The 15,048-nt window shown below is 35.6% G+C and overlaps 1 long non-coding RNA gene across 1 annotated transcript in view; it reads left to right on the plus strand.

Annotated features, from left to right (window-relative positions):
* Window positions 1-1,480: 1,480 nt before the first annotated feature.
* Window positions 1,481-15,048, plus strand: part of LOC128776653 (uncharacterized) — a 46,964-nt gene continuing 33,396 nt past the window's right edge. The window contains exon 1 of the long non-coding RNA XR_008421827.1: window positions 1,481-1,909. This is a non-coding gene — a long non-coding RNA (uncharacterized LOC128776653). The remainder of the gene's footprint in view (window positions 1,910-15,048) is intronic.

Here is a 15,048-nt window from a genome sequence, read left to right on the forward strand (position 1 = left end):
ACATCTTTTTTTATAAAATTAGTAGCACTTAATGTGTTCTGAGGTCGGCAGAGAACTGGAAGTCAGGTGCTAGGGGCAGAATGTGGCAGAAAATGGATGCAGTGGTGCCTGGATGGCTCAGCTGGATAAGCGTCAGACTCTTGATTTTGGTTCCAGTCATGATCTCATTGTTGGTGAGTTCGAGCTCCACATCGGTTTTCTCTGCCCTGACAGCGTGGAGCCTGCTTGGGATTCTCTCTCTGCCCCTTCCCTGCTTATGCTCTCTCTCTCTCCCTCTCAAAAATAAATAAATAAATATTATCAAAAAAAAAAAAAAAAAAAAAAAGAAAAGAAAAGATTTGGGCGCCTGGGTGGCTCAGTCAGTTAAGCGGCTGACTTTGCCTCAGGTCATGATCTCGAGGTTCTTGAGTTCAAGCCCCACATCTGGCTCTGTGCTGACAGCTCAGAGCCTAGAGCCTGCTTTGGATTCTGTGTCTCCTGCTTTCTCTGCCCCTCCCCCGCTCATGCTCTCACTGTTTCTCAATACTGAATAAAAGTTAAAAAAAAATTTATTAATTAAACAAATTTTAAAAAAGAAAAGAAAATGGATGCAAACTGTATCAAATGGAGGAATCTGGCCCACCTTTCAAATCTGGCTCAGTGTATAGGAGCTGTCTAGCGCAATTGGGAGATGTATGATAGGCTCCGCTTGTATTCATTTTTAAAGTTTAACCCTGAGTCATTTTACCTAAATCAAGAAGGTATTTTTAGAGTCAGATCGTGTATGCTTCTCATAAGCAGCAGAGGTACTGGATATCTGTTCCAACTCAGATTTTGGAAGCAGTTATTCTTCTCGAAAGTTATTTTTTTCCTGTGGCATTTCATGGAAAACACTTGCTGTAGCCAACAAGCTATGGATATGTTTTCTTAGGCTGAAGAGATTCTTATTATGAATAAGCTAATTGAAGCCATGGGAAAAAGTGCAATTAAAGAATTTTTGGTTTATAATACATCATGTAGTTGGAAATAATCTTGAGAAGTCATCGAATTCAACTCTTGTATTGAGACTAAGGGACACCCTCAACCACCTCTCCCCTCCAAAAAATGCCTATCTGTCCTGTTTTTGAAACAATTTAGGTAGTATAATAAAAGCCTGCTAGGTAAATTCTGCCCTCTAGCATATCTTAGAATTGTAAAGTTACTTGAATATCTTTTGCTGCAAATTAAACTAAAAACACCATAAAAATATAAGCCATTTTATTATTTTTTGTATTATCATTTGTGATCTGATTCTGGGGCCTCCATATATCTTCTAGCGTACTATCTTTCATTTTCCACTATTTCCATTTCTTTCTTGCATAAATTAGGAATTTGGTGTTGCTACAAGCAACAAAGACTAATCTGAGTTAGCACCACAATGAGGTGGCTATGTAATGTGTCATTGTGGCTAGGCTGAATTAATATTTCCCAGAATGCCCATTAGGGATGTTTCATTAGGGTAGGAGACAAAGAAGATTCTCTCCAGAGCTGGAGAGATGAAGGAAGGAAGCAGCCATCCTATAGCATACATACGTTGTTGCTGATTTGCTGACTTATCTTCTTGGTGAGAAACAACAGCTTGTCCTACAATTGCTCTCCCTTACCTCTGGATCTTCTGGATTCCTCTGACTTCTGAACTAGGTGTGTTAGGGTGCATGGTCAGTGCCTCGAGGAGGGGCTCTGGCTTCTGCAAGATGTTCATTTTAAGGTCAGTGGCAATAAGAATGGACACAGGCCTCAGTCAATCCTTGGGGATTTCTAACTTTTCCTCATGGGGTTCCAGTCTGCTGGTGATCTTCTCTTCCAGACTGTCTGCCCTGAGAACTTTGGGCTCTGACATGAGATGTGGAGACAGCCTTGCGGAGACTTCTTAGCCAGCTGCCATAGTTAGGTAAGCAAGTACCCAGTAATAAATTCCTTAATATATCCCTATATATTCTATTGGTTCTGCTTCTCTGGTTGAACCCTGCCCACTACATGCAGGAAACGGAATTAGAGACCAAGAATTAGGATTAGAAATCAAGACTGGCCTTTGTTTCTGTCCTTCCTTATTCTTTTTTTTTAAAAAAATTTTTTTAACGTTTTTATTTATTTTTGAAACAGAGAGAGACAGAGCATGAACGGGGGAGGGGCAGAGAGAGAGGGAGACACAGAATCGGAAGCAGGCTCCAGGCTCTGAGCCATCAGCCCAGAGCCCGATGCGGGGCTTGAACTCACAGACCGTGAGATCGTGACCTGAGCTGAAGTCGGACGCTTAACCGACTGAGCCACCCAGGTGATCCTGTTCTTCCTTATTCTAATTTCCAGTTTCTCTTTCTCTTTATAGTATGCATGTCCACAAAACATGTTGGATAATATGTCCTTAAGAGTTAGTAGAACCACTTACATGTCCAGCTACCTGAAGAGACATGAATTCCCTTATTCAGTATCTATTTCCTCTTGTGACAAATTCTAAATTCTCAGGAGTAGAACTCATGAGAATCCTACTCTCCAGCTTGGAGCAATCTGCTGTTTCTGGGGAAGCCGACTATGTGGAAGGAATTGGGTTATGTCTGGTGCCCACCACTAGTCCAAACAACTGTGTCAGGTACAGCAAGTTTGGGTTGAACAGAATGACTACTGGGATTCCAATGGCATTTTTCACATGGACAGGAGAAATTAGGGACCAAGCTGTCCACTGTTGCCAGGACTGACAGTTATCAGAACATACTGATAGGGTCATGATTGTTGTTTCCTGCTGATGCTTATGCCATGTAAGCTGTTAAACATTTTCATATTACCCCTGCCCATAGATTTAACTTCAAATAGTCATTCACCTATACAAAACATTTTCTCAGGGTTTGTAATAGGCTTAAGCACTGTATTGGTGTCGGGGGAAACAAAGTTGAATTAGAAGGCAAGGTTGTAGACTATGAGCACACAATTTAGCAGGAGAGACAGACACTTCCAACTTCATGTGAAGGAAGCATTGGATTCAGAGTCAAACATGTTAGATTTATTCTTTGCTTTTTCATTTACTATCTTTTTGACCAGATAATTTTACGGTGTGGTAGTTTTGTAAGGAAACATACAACTGTGTCCTACATTCTAACGTCATCACTTAATCGATACAAGCTTGGGTCAATTATTTAATCTTCCCAGGATAGTGTTTGTGTCTAAAACATAGGGATAAGATTGTTAGGAAAACCAAACAAGATACTATATGAAAGAATGTAGCGTAACAGCAATACCTTTCCTTTTACATTAAAACCTTTGTTTGCGGGCATAATTCATTCCAGAACATGCTTGTAATCCAAAGCACTTGTGTATCAAAGTCAATTTCCCCACAAGAAATAATGGAAACTCAAATGATTCATTCCACAACCCGAAAAGATTCACATAAAAATGATTACAATACGGTAATATAAAACAAGATAATAAAGAATATACAACATATAAAGAAAATAAAGTAACCTGCATTTACATTTGAAAACCTTTGTGGCTGGTGTGAGGGAGACAAGAGGGAGGAGGGTTATTGTGATGGATGACTTTCACTATCACTAATGGAATCACTGCTAACTATTGGCTCCATGGTATCTTTTTCTTTTCATGCAATGTCAACAAGGAACCTATCCAATGACCTAGAATGAAGCAAAGCATTCCTAAGCTTACTCTTGTAAGGAAAAGCAAAGAACTGTCCATAGGTGCTTTGAGGTGACAAAAATACACTAGTGCCTATTGTGGGCACCTTCCAATGTTCTAAAAAATCACCGATTTCTGCCAAACACTGTGGCCTGAGACCAAGCATCGGAATATGGGAGATGATCACCCACAATCCCACAGTGAGGGGGAGGTGAGGGAAGAGAGAGAAAAAACATTGGCTCAGCTGTGATTATGTGAAGTTCGGCATCATGTACTACTTGTATTGTAAGACATGGCTTGATAATGAAGTTAAAATTTATTAGAAATGTTTGCTTGTCTTCCAGAACACTTGCAGAACAAGTTACTCACAATCCAAGGTTTTACCAATATTTTCATTTCTTGGACCCTTTTGTTTTTAATCATATTTGATTTTTTTAAATGATGAATGCTAATTTTTTCAAATTCTTTTTCAGCAATTAGAAGTGTAACTATAATTTTTAAATTTGGCCATTTGATCAATCGTATAGATAGATTTTTCAACATAAACCATCTTATATTTGTAGAAATAATCCTGCTTGGTATTTTATTATTCTCCTGGATTTAATTGACCAGAAATGTATTTAAGATTTTTTTTTAAATCTGTATGTAGTGGGTACATCTTGACGCACAAACTCAAATATGGGGGGAAAAAATCACAGTTTTTATTATCTTTAAATCAATTTAATTCCAACTTCAAGCACTCATGCCCCTAGTTTGGCAGAAAATTCAAAGTCAGTTATTCTTGAGTTTCTTTTATATTATGAGAGTATAAAGTTTCTAGGGTCTCTCAAAGTACTGAGGCATTGGCGGAAATCCCTTGTCCTCAGTCATCCCTGCTCCTCACTTGCTCCCCAGCCACCTATCACTCAGTTCTAGATCCCTAAGTGGCCATTTTCTTCACAGATTTTACTGCTTCTTAGACCAGACCAGAGCAGAGCTCAGGCCCCTGATGTTTAGGGACTTGTAAATCTCTCCTTTCTCACCAGCTGGAGGGAATATCTTTTCTTCCCTCTAAATAAAAGCTAATCTCCACCATGAAAATACCCTAATCTTTTCAATGAAGTGGTTTTTTTTTTTGTTTTGTTTTGTTTTTTTTTTTTTTTGTAAAAATGGAGAGAGAAACATTCAGAAAACCTCAAAGTAACAAATTACAAATCATAACAGCTTGGGGCTGAGTTGATGTGGAGAACAGCAACATAATTTGATAATGTGAATTGTGACACTTTCCACCTCTTCCATGCTTGGGAACAGTTTAAACGGTACAAAAATATCAGCTCCTTCTCAGAGTTTGGAAGGCTTTCTTGCTAAAATCATCTGAGCTTCATGCTTTTTCAAAGAATAGCTCTTTTTATGAGGACATCAATTTACTACATGGTGATGGGTCGATTCAGATTTTCTATTTTGTCCTGTGTCAATTTTGGTAATCTTCATTTTTCCAGAATAATTATTCATTTCATTGGAATTACATGTATGGCACAGAATTATGCATAGTATTATAATTTTTAAAATCCTACCTGTTTCTGGGATTGTATATTTTTATTTTTACATAATAATGTTTTCACTTTTCACTTGATCAGCTTACTTAGAAGGTTTGGGTATGTTGCTGTTATTTTTCAAAGGCTCTGCTCTTGGATTTTTTTTAAATTAATTCTAATATAATTTTTCTATTTATACATTTCTGCCTCTTCTTTTATCCTCTTTCAATAGGTTTGTTTTCTTTTTCTAACTTCTTGAGTTGAGGCTTAATTCATTTATTTCCAAGCCATCTTGTTTAATAAGGTATGCATGAAATGTTGTGCATATGCCTCTGACCCTGGTAGTGATTGTACCTTTTAGATTTGACATGGCTTGTCATCACTTGTAATTTTTTTGGTAATAAAAGTTTTGTATTTTGTATTTTTAGGAGAATATTTAAAATTATTACATTATTTGGTACATTTAAGTGTTTAATATAGACACATACACACGTTTCCTTATTTTTATTGAATTGTGGCCTGCAAACATATTCTCTGAAATTTCAGTTTTAAAGAGTTTATATGATCTCATACTTTTAATATCAAGAGTCTATTTTAATCTTCACTTTCTCTTTCCATAGAACATATAACAGTGAAGTTAAGAGTTCAAAACTAGCTCTAGAACTTTCTTATATGGACTGCACTGACTTTGTTCTCCCCATGGCTCCTTTTTTCCTTCAGGAACTTCACTGCTGATTACTCATTAGTCTCTTATGCTCTGGTAGAATGCAGGTCTCTCATTTCATGGAACTTTCTCTGCCCTTGACTCATGAAACCCTTGACTTCAGTTCTTTTTATACCTCCTTGGCTATTATTCTTGAGACACTTCATTAATTATTCCTTCTCTGTGCATCCCTTTATTATAGTTTTCACTAGAATTTTTATCTTTGGTTCACTGTCTCTCTCTCTCTCTCTCTCTCTCTCTCTCTTTTTCTGCAAATTACATCGTGTTGGGCAAGCTCTTTTATTTCTACACAATCAAATAAATGTATTTTACACTTTCTTATCAGTAGCTTACTGCCACCTGAACTTAATCACCAGAACATTATGTTATGTTTATGAAATTAATATAATATGAAGCATAAGGTAATAATAATAATAAAAAGATTTCTGTCACATGGAATTAAAATATTCTTGAAGACTTCAACCATAAGTATGTGAAAAGTGTCTTCATTACTATCACATAACCTACACTAAAGAAATAGAATGTCTTTCATACAATAAGTAAAGTAATAATAAAAAAAAAGATGGACTTGAGTTCATTTAGATGCATTACCATTGATTCTCTATTGTATCTCTGTAGGTTTCTCAGGCCAATTTCTTTCCATTAAATCATATTATCCTTATTAAAATGGAGTTACTCAGTTACAGAGAATTCCAGAATTGTTTGAAGATATGTTACAGATTATGAATGAAAGATATAAATGCAACCAAAACTTCAATATCAGCCTCTGTAAAATATTGTGAGTTATCTTTCCTATCTCGAAGTCAGTGTAGGGGAAAATTTTGTGAACATTAATCACCAACCAGCTATGCATCAGCTTCATGGGTATATGATATGCAAACCAGATTGTGCTCACTAATTATTATGTATTGCATGACATACAATATTCTATTACAAAATAAAACATCTTATTAAAATCAAGGTGGGGTGCCTGGAGTTAAGCATCCAACTTCTGATTTTGGCTCAGGTCATGAGCTCATAGTTCATGGAATTGAGCCCCGCATGAGATCAGGCTTTGCGACGACAGTGCAGAAAGGTCTCTGCCCCTCTCCTGCGTGTGTGCTTTCTTTCTCTCAATAAGTAAATAAATAAACTTAAAAAGTAAATAAAATCAAGGTCATTTAAATCTTTTCTTTTCCTAAATCTTCCATGCCTATCAATTTTCAATATAATTAAGTTAGATTACAGAAGTTTTCTTTAGCAAGTTACACTGATATTTATGTAGTTTAAGGTTCCTTTTGGTGTTCTCAAAATTACTTTAAAAAGCAATTTAATATGGATGCCTTTTGGACTTCAGGTCTCTCTTTTCAAATGAATAAAAGCAAAAGATGCACTTTAAGTAAATAGATGATACTAACTGTGTTGATGTGGCTCATTGATGGATTAATTATAGGACAAACATGAATTACTCTTAAAAATAAATCATTTTTGACTGCCAGTTTCTCTTCTCAACTTCTTCTCTTCCCTTTCTTGCCAAATAAATTGACAATCACATTTAATATTTGACAACTAGGAAAAAGCTGCATTAAAAAAGTTCTCCAGGTCTGGTGAGAACTTTGATAATAATCTATTACAATAAATACATGACCATTGCAACAGTGGACTCAGATATAATGGCAGCTTTTATATTAACCTTGCAAATCTGTTCATTAAAAATATTTTATTATGTGTTTCTTTGCTTTCTTGCCAGATGACGAACTTTCTATTTACCATTTTCATCTTTAGTCAAGTAGAGATATCCAAACCAGGAAATTCCTTGTCCCTTTCTTTGACTTCATTTTGGAAATCATGCTTAGGTTCTCATTTATATTATATAACTATGGATCACACAGAAATGATAGCGGTACCCAGTCTTAGTTCAAATTTTCCAAAAAGAAAAATGATTTTCAAGCAAAAATTTCAAGGAGGGAACATTCCAATTTTGCAAAAATTAATTAATGGCTTATTTTTGTTTGCATTTTTCTTTTATTACTTATTTCCCATAGATAGTTGCTGGCTGAGGCTACGGGAAGGTGCTTATTTATCCAGTCTCAATAAGATTATTTGGTGGGTAGATTCAGTAAGTGAGGTCCTGAAAGAGAATATGATCAGGATCCAGAAGAATATTTCATCAAAAAGGAAAGAACAGTTGTTTTCAGTGTTCATTTCTATTACAATATACTTAAATGGGCAACCTTCACAAAAGATTTTTAGGGTGGTGAAAATACTCTGTATGATACCACAATAATGGATACATGTCAATATTCATTTGTCCATACCTTTAGACTGTACAACACCAAGGGTAAACCTTAAAGTACACTGTTGATTTTAGGTTATTATGATGTAACAAACATACCACTCTGGTGGTGAATGTTGATAATAGGGGAAGCAATACATGTATGGTAGTAGGAAGTATATGGGGAATCTCTTTATCTTCTGCTCAATTTTGCTGTGAATCCTAAACTGTTCTTTAAAAAGTCTTAACAATATATATAAATGATAAATTAAAAAAAAAACAGAAACTTGCTACAGCATGGAAACACTTGGATGATAGCATTGTGGTACTCAGCAGACTACTGAGCCCTCACTACATGGATAAGCTATTCCATTGGTGCATCCACAGGACTGTCCTTCCCAGTATTCAGCTACTTGCGTAGGCAGCCCTCTCCCACGTTGCATCTGAGTCAACAGGGCTTTAGCATGTGCGATGCTAAACAGAGCCTCGATACACACACAGCAGAACTTTTCTGATTAGAACATTCTTTCGGAGAACCCAACCACCATGTTTAAGGTTGTCTAAACTATCTTTCTGGAAAAAAGGCCATAAGAGGTTTTTCGAGCTAAAACAGTGCATGAGAGGGAGCTCACATGAAAGAAGACTGAGGGTCCCTGGTGAGCTCCAAAATTCATGAGTAACCCCTCCCGACATATATGAAGGAGAAGAAACTCCCAGTCAACCCACAAACAGTTGAAAAATAAATACTTTAAGCCACTAAGTTTTGATGTGATATGCTACCCAGCAATAATTAACTGATATACTGTCTATTCAGTTTCATCTTCTTTTTTTATTATAACCTTTATTATAACCTCATAAAATGTCTCCACATACTAGGAGTCCCCAACTTTTCTTCCCCTACACTTTGATCTTTGATTCTACAAATTTCCCTCCCCTGCATTTTAATCTTTAGTAATTCCCAATCGTTCTTTCTCTTGCTTTGTACCTTGATCTTAACATTTCATCTGTTGCGAGTTGGAGTGGGGTATGTCCATAGAAGGCTTATAGAGGATGATGTTAGAGTCATCTGGAATTTTTCATCAACATTCTAAGAAGTTTGGTTAGTGTTCCTGTTCTCCCACTCTATCTATTCACATGAAATGATTTGCTTAGTGAGGCATTGGCCCTTAATGAAATGAGTGTCATCTCCTTGAGTATATTATAGGGAATAAAAACCAAAACCAATTATTCTATTCACTTTGATTGAATATTTTGCTCTTGATGTGATTTTCTTTCCAGACCTCACCCACTAGTCTTCCCACCTAGTCTTCCCATAGCATTAGAACAGTAAGCACCTTCTCTCAGCCTCAGCCAGCAACTATTTATGGGAATTAAATTAAAAAAAAAAACACACACACACACACAAATAAAAACGAGGCATTAATTGGTATTTCCAGAATCTGAATCTTCTCTTACTGAAATGTTTGCTTTAACCACTGATAACCACTCATCTTTTACTGTTTCCATGGTTTTGCTTTTTCCAGAATGTGATGTAGTTGGAATCATACAGTATGTAGCCTTTTCAGATTCTTTTACTTAGTACTATGCATTTAAGTTTCTTCCACTTCTTTTTCATGTATTGTTTGCTCATTTTTTAGTGATGAATAGCATTCCATTGTCTGGATGTACCATAATTTGTTTATCCATTCATCTCCTGAAGGACATATTGGTTACTTCCAAATTTTGGTGATTATGAATAAAGCTGCTCTTGACATCCATGTGTACTTTTTGTATGGTCATAAGTTTTCAACTACTTTGGATAAATACCAATGAATGTGATCATTGTGGGACCAAAAAGTAAAAATATGTTTAGTTTTCTAAGAAACTGCCAAGCAGTTTTCCAAAGTGGCTGTATCATTTTGCATTCCTACTGGGAATGTATGAGCATTACTGATGTTCCACATCCTTGTCAGCACTTGGTGTTGTCCATGTTCTGGATTTTGGCTATTTCAATAGGTTTGTACTGGTTTCTTATTGCTCTTTTAATTTGCATTTCCCTGATGATACATAATGTGGAGCATCTTTTCATAGGTTTATCTGCCATTTGCATATCTTATTTGATGAAGCATCTGTTAAGGTCTTTGGCTCATTTTTAATTTGTTTGCTTTCTTATTGTTGAGTAGTAAGAATTCTCGGTATATTTTGTATGAAAGTCTTCATTCAGGTCCATCTTTGCAAATATTTTCTCTCAGACTGTGGCTTATTTTCTCATTCTCTTGACAATGTCTTTCTCAAAACAGAAAATTTTAATTAATGAAGTCTTTTATGTCAGTTATTTCTTTAAGGATCATGCCTTCGGTATTGCATCTAACAGATCATTGCCATATTCAAGGTCATCGGTGTTTCTCCTATGCTATCTTCTAGGAATTTTATAGTTTTGAACTTTCTATTTAAATCTGTGATACATTTTAAGTTAATTTTTCTAAGAGGTAAACATTCTATGATTTGAATTTATTCATCAGAGGTTTGTAGTTTTCCTTTTCTATATCTTGTACATATTTTGTTAGATTTATAATTACCTATTTTATTTTGGAGGATGTTACTGTAAATGATACTGCACTTTTAATGATATTGGAAAGCAATTGACTTCTGCATTTTTAACCTTATATCCTACAAGCTTTTAATTTGCCCATTAGTTCAAAGAGGATTTTTTGGTCATTTTTTTTTAGTGTTCTCTGCATAGAGGATCATGTCATTTGCAAACAAACCATTTATTTCTTCCTTCCCAATCTGTATGCCTTTTATTTTATTTTCTTGTCTTACTACATTAGCTAGACCTTCTAGTACAATGTTGAAAAGGAGTGACAGAGGGGACAGCCCTTTCTTATACTAGATCTTAATGGGAAAGCTTCAAGTTTCTTACCACTAAGTATGATGTTAGATGTGGGGGTTTTTGCAGATAATCTTTATCAAGTTGAAGAGGTTTCCCATCATGAATAAGTGTTGGATTTTGTCAAATACTTTTCCGGCATCTACTGATATATTCAAGTGATTTTTCTTTTTTAGCCTCTTGATGTGATGGATTATATTAATGGTTTTCAAATATTGAACCAGACTTGCATACCTGGGATAAATCCCACTTGTTACTTGTGTATAATCTTTTTTTTTATATTGTTGGCTTCAATTTTCTAATATTATTTGTTGATTTTTGCATGTCTTATCATGAGAGATATTTATTTGTATTTTTCTTTTCTTACAAATCTTTTAATGGTCCTGGCATAGCATAATGCTGGCCTCATGAATTAGGAAGTATTCCCTCCATTTCTGTCCTGTGCAAGAGGTTTTAGAAAATTTGTATAATTTCTTTCTTACATGTTTGGTGGAGTTCATCAGTAAGCCTATCTAGGTCTACTGCTTTCTGGTTTGGAAGGTTATTAATATAGATTCAATTTCTCTAATAGATGCAGGCCTATTCAGATTGTCTTTCTTCTGTGAGTTTTGGCAAATAGTACATTTCAAGAAGAAAAGATAATGTTTCTTCTAGGTTATCAAATTGGTGGGCAGAGAGTTGTTCATAATATTTTATTATCCTTATAATGTCCATAGGATATGCAATGATACCTTCTCTTTCACTTCTTATATTAATTATTTGTAGCCTCTTTTTTTATATTTAACCTGCCTAGAGGCTTATCAATTTTATTGATCTTTTCGAAAAACTAGATTTCACTGGATTGATTTTCCAAGATGGTTTTTTTTTAAGGAAATATTGCTGTCATCTTTTTATAGAGTATAATTCATCTGCACTCTGCTCCACTCACCTTCCTCTGTATGAAAAGACAATAAAGTGCAGGAAATAGTCCTCCATATCACATCTGATTCTTTCTCAGATCCATAAAGAATCTAAATGTTTTCCTTGTCACAATACATTTACTTGGAGTAGCACAAACAGGTGTTCTTCAGTTTTTTCACAATGTTAGTAAAATTCCTGCCTCAACATAAATCTTGTTGGAGCATGGAGTTCATTGTCCTAAAAAATGATATTGTAAACGTGGCTTAGTTGGTTTGTTTTTGCAACAGGTGCTGCTATGGACTGAATGTTTGTTTCCTCAAAACCTCAAATGATAAAACCTGATGTCCCATGTGATGATATTTAGAGGTGGGGCCTTTGGGAGGTCACTAAGTCATTTAAGGTGGAACCCTGATGAATAGAATTAGTATCCTTATGAAAGAGACCTCGGATAGCTCCCTTGTTCTCCTTAGGCCTTGTGAAGACACTGTGAGATAGTCATTTATGAATCAGGAACTGGACTCTCATCAGGCACCAAGTCTTCTAGCATCTTGATCTTGGATTTCTCAGCCTCCAGAACAGTGAGAAATAAATGTTTGTTGTTTAAGCCACCCAGTCTATAGTATTTTGTTATAGCAGCCCAAATGGACTAAGACAGATACCATGAGAAAGTTGTCTTTTTGGTTTTTTGTTTTTGTTTTTTTTTTTTTTTAGTTTTTATTCATAGGGACACCTGGGTGGTTCAGTTGGCTAAACATCCAACTCTTGATTTTGACTTAGTCATGAACTCGATGGTTCATGAGTTCGAGCCCTGCTTCGGGCTCTGTACTGACAGTGTGGAGCCTGCTTGGGATTCTCTCTCTCCCCCTCTCTTCACCTATCCTCTGCTGGCTCGCTCTCTCTTTCTCACTCAAAAATAAATAAGCTAAAAAAATTTAAAAAGTAAACCTTATTCATAAATATCTAACTAGCCTATAAGAAAAATTTCCAATTGCTCTGATTATGCTTTCCAGTAGTACATGATTTATTTTGCTTTTTTTTTTGCAGACTTAAAAACAAAGTTTATTTATTTATTTTGAGAGAGAGAGTAGGGGAGAGGCAGAGAGAGAGGGAGAGAGACAGAATGCCAAGCAGACTCCGCACTGTCATCGCAGAGCCCAATACAAGTTTCCAACTAACCAACTGAGATCATTACCTGAGCCCAAATCAATAGTCAGACGCTTAACTGACTGAGCCACCCAGGCACCTCTTGCAGTAGATTTTTTAATGTCACAAACATTCCATCTCATGATTAAATATGTGTCTAGAACTTAATGTTTTCAATATACCTGACAGACATTGCTAGCTATTCCTTTGAACAAGACTGTGAAATGAGTTATCACTGAGTTGAGAACATCATCTTTTAGATAAAGGAGATGAGGCTTGAGAGATTGCCCAAGGTCATGTTATATAGGAATGACAGAGCTGAGATTAGAATTCTCAGCTTTCAGTGTCTCTGCTTTCATAAAATCAGATGGATCTGAGCTGAATGTCTCCTTAAATGAAGAAAAAAGTTTCAAGGAAGGGGCATGTGACTCTAGCCTGAGAAATGGCAATTTAGCAATTTAGTGGATGTGATTTTAAGAATAGATTTGCCTTCCATTGTGATGTGGATTTTTTTATCACTTCTTATAATTTCTTTTGTGATAATCTTAGGAAGAAGCAATCTAATGTTAGATATAAGAGATGTAATATTTAAAGTAGGCTGCCCCTTGTAAGTAAAAACTGAGTGAAAGAAGGAACTATTTGAAATGATCGTGGATTTAATAAAGACTCACTTCTTTACCTTAATTTTTGTTAATGGCAAACACACTTTCCCCAAAGAAATTACATGTTGTCCATCTACAGTATGTTATAAATTACATATCCAGCCATCATTGCTAATATTTAATTGGCTATATATAGAATCCATTAAAATAGTATCAGTTTACTACATTAATTTCTACTTGTTTGGGGCAGATGTATAAAGCATAGTAACAAAGAAGATAGGATATTACTAGCATCTGTACTTTTATTTTTGCTCAGTAGTTTGTTTATTTTCATTGGTTCATTTTAGTAATATGCTGTAAATTAATTAGCTGCAATAGAAACTTTGAATAATTCAAAGAGGCACTTTAGGAAAATTGCATTTTTTCCCCAAAATTGGCTATATTGCAAGTTTGTTATGATGAATAATAGTGAGGCAGTTGTTTGAGTTGATTTATTGTTCTTACATAAAAAATTCATACAATTTTTAGCAGAAATGAGGCTATTTATAGTAATTACCTCTTTCAAAGGCATTACAGCAGAGATACAAGGGAATCCACAGGAGTACTCATTATTCTGAGCCTTAAAAGATAACATGTACTACAGGATCAAGAGGAAACGAGAATCAAAGCTATACTAGTCAATCCAGCTTCTTGTAACTGTTCTAAATGTGTTGAATCCAAGAGCATTTTTTTGTATTTTGCTTTTACTGTGATTTTTGACTCAAAGCATTTTTTGAAACATGTTAATTTTCTTAATGTAATTCCACTCAGTGTTTTGTTTTCAATTTTGTTCATTAAAAAAATCAGTTGAAAATAATTTCCTTGGTGTGGTGGTTTTTATCTGTTTGCTCTCCCCCTCACCCCACTCTATTCCCCCATCTTAACTACATGCTCACCAGATTTCTCTTCTCTGCTGGTCTCTGAATTGCTCTCTGCCCCAGGAGTTTTGACTTCCATAGACTTCATCACTTGATTCTTTAGCCCCTTGAATTCTAGATGTATTTGGCCAAGAGGCCATAACATGAAATGGAAAGGTGATCGAGAGAGGTTAAAATATTTAGTTTCCATTCCCCTCCTCCTCTAGTACCTCATCTCCCCTGTGCCCTGGGCTCTGGCAGTGTCTGTATCCTACAGCCACAATGCCTGGTGGCTTGGGATGTCTTCCAAGGAATCAGCGCTTGCTGAGTGCTGATTATATAATATATTCTTCCCCTTTGGCCCTAGAGATAGTAATGAATTCCCATTGTCACTAATATCTAGACACTTCCTCATCTCTTATGGGTTTTGTTATGTTTGCCCACATCTCTGTGAACATTCCTTTCATTAAATTTCATGTAAAACCTTTCAAATGGGCCAAAAGGTTT

The sequence above is a fragment of the Panthera pardus genome, unplaced genomic scaffold (assembly GCF_024362965.1).
Source record: "Panthera pardus isolate Hobbes unplaced genomic scaffold, ASM2436296v1 HiC_scaffold_13, whole genome shotgun sequence".
Classification (NCBI taxonomy): Eukaryota; Metazoa; Chordata; class Mammalia; order Carnivora; family Felidae; genus Panthera; species Panthera pardus.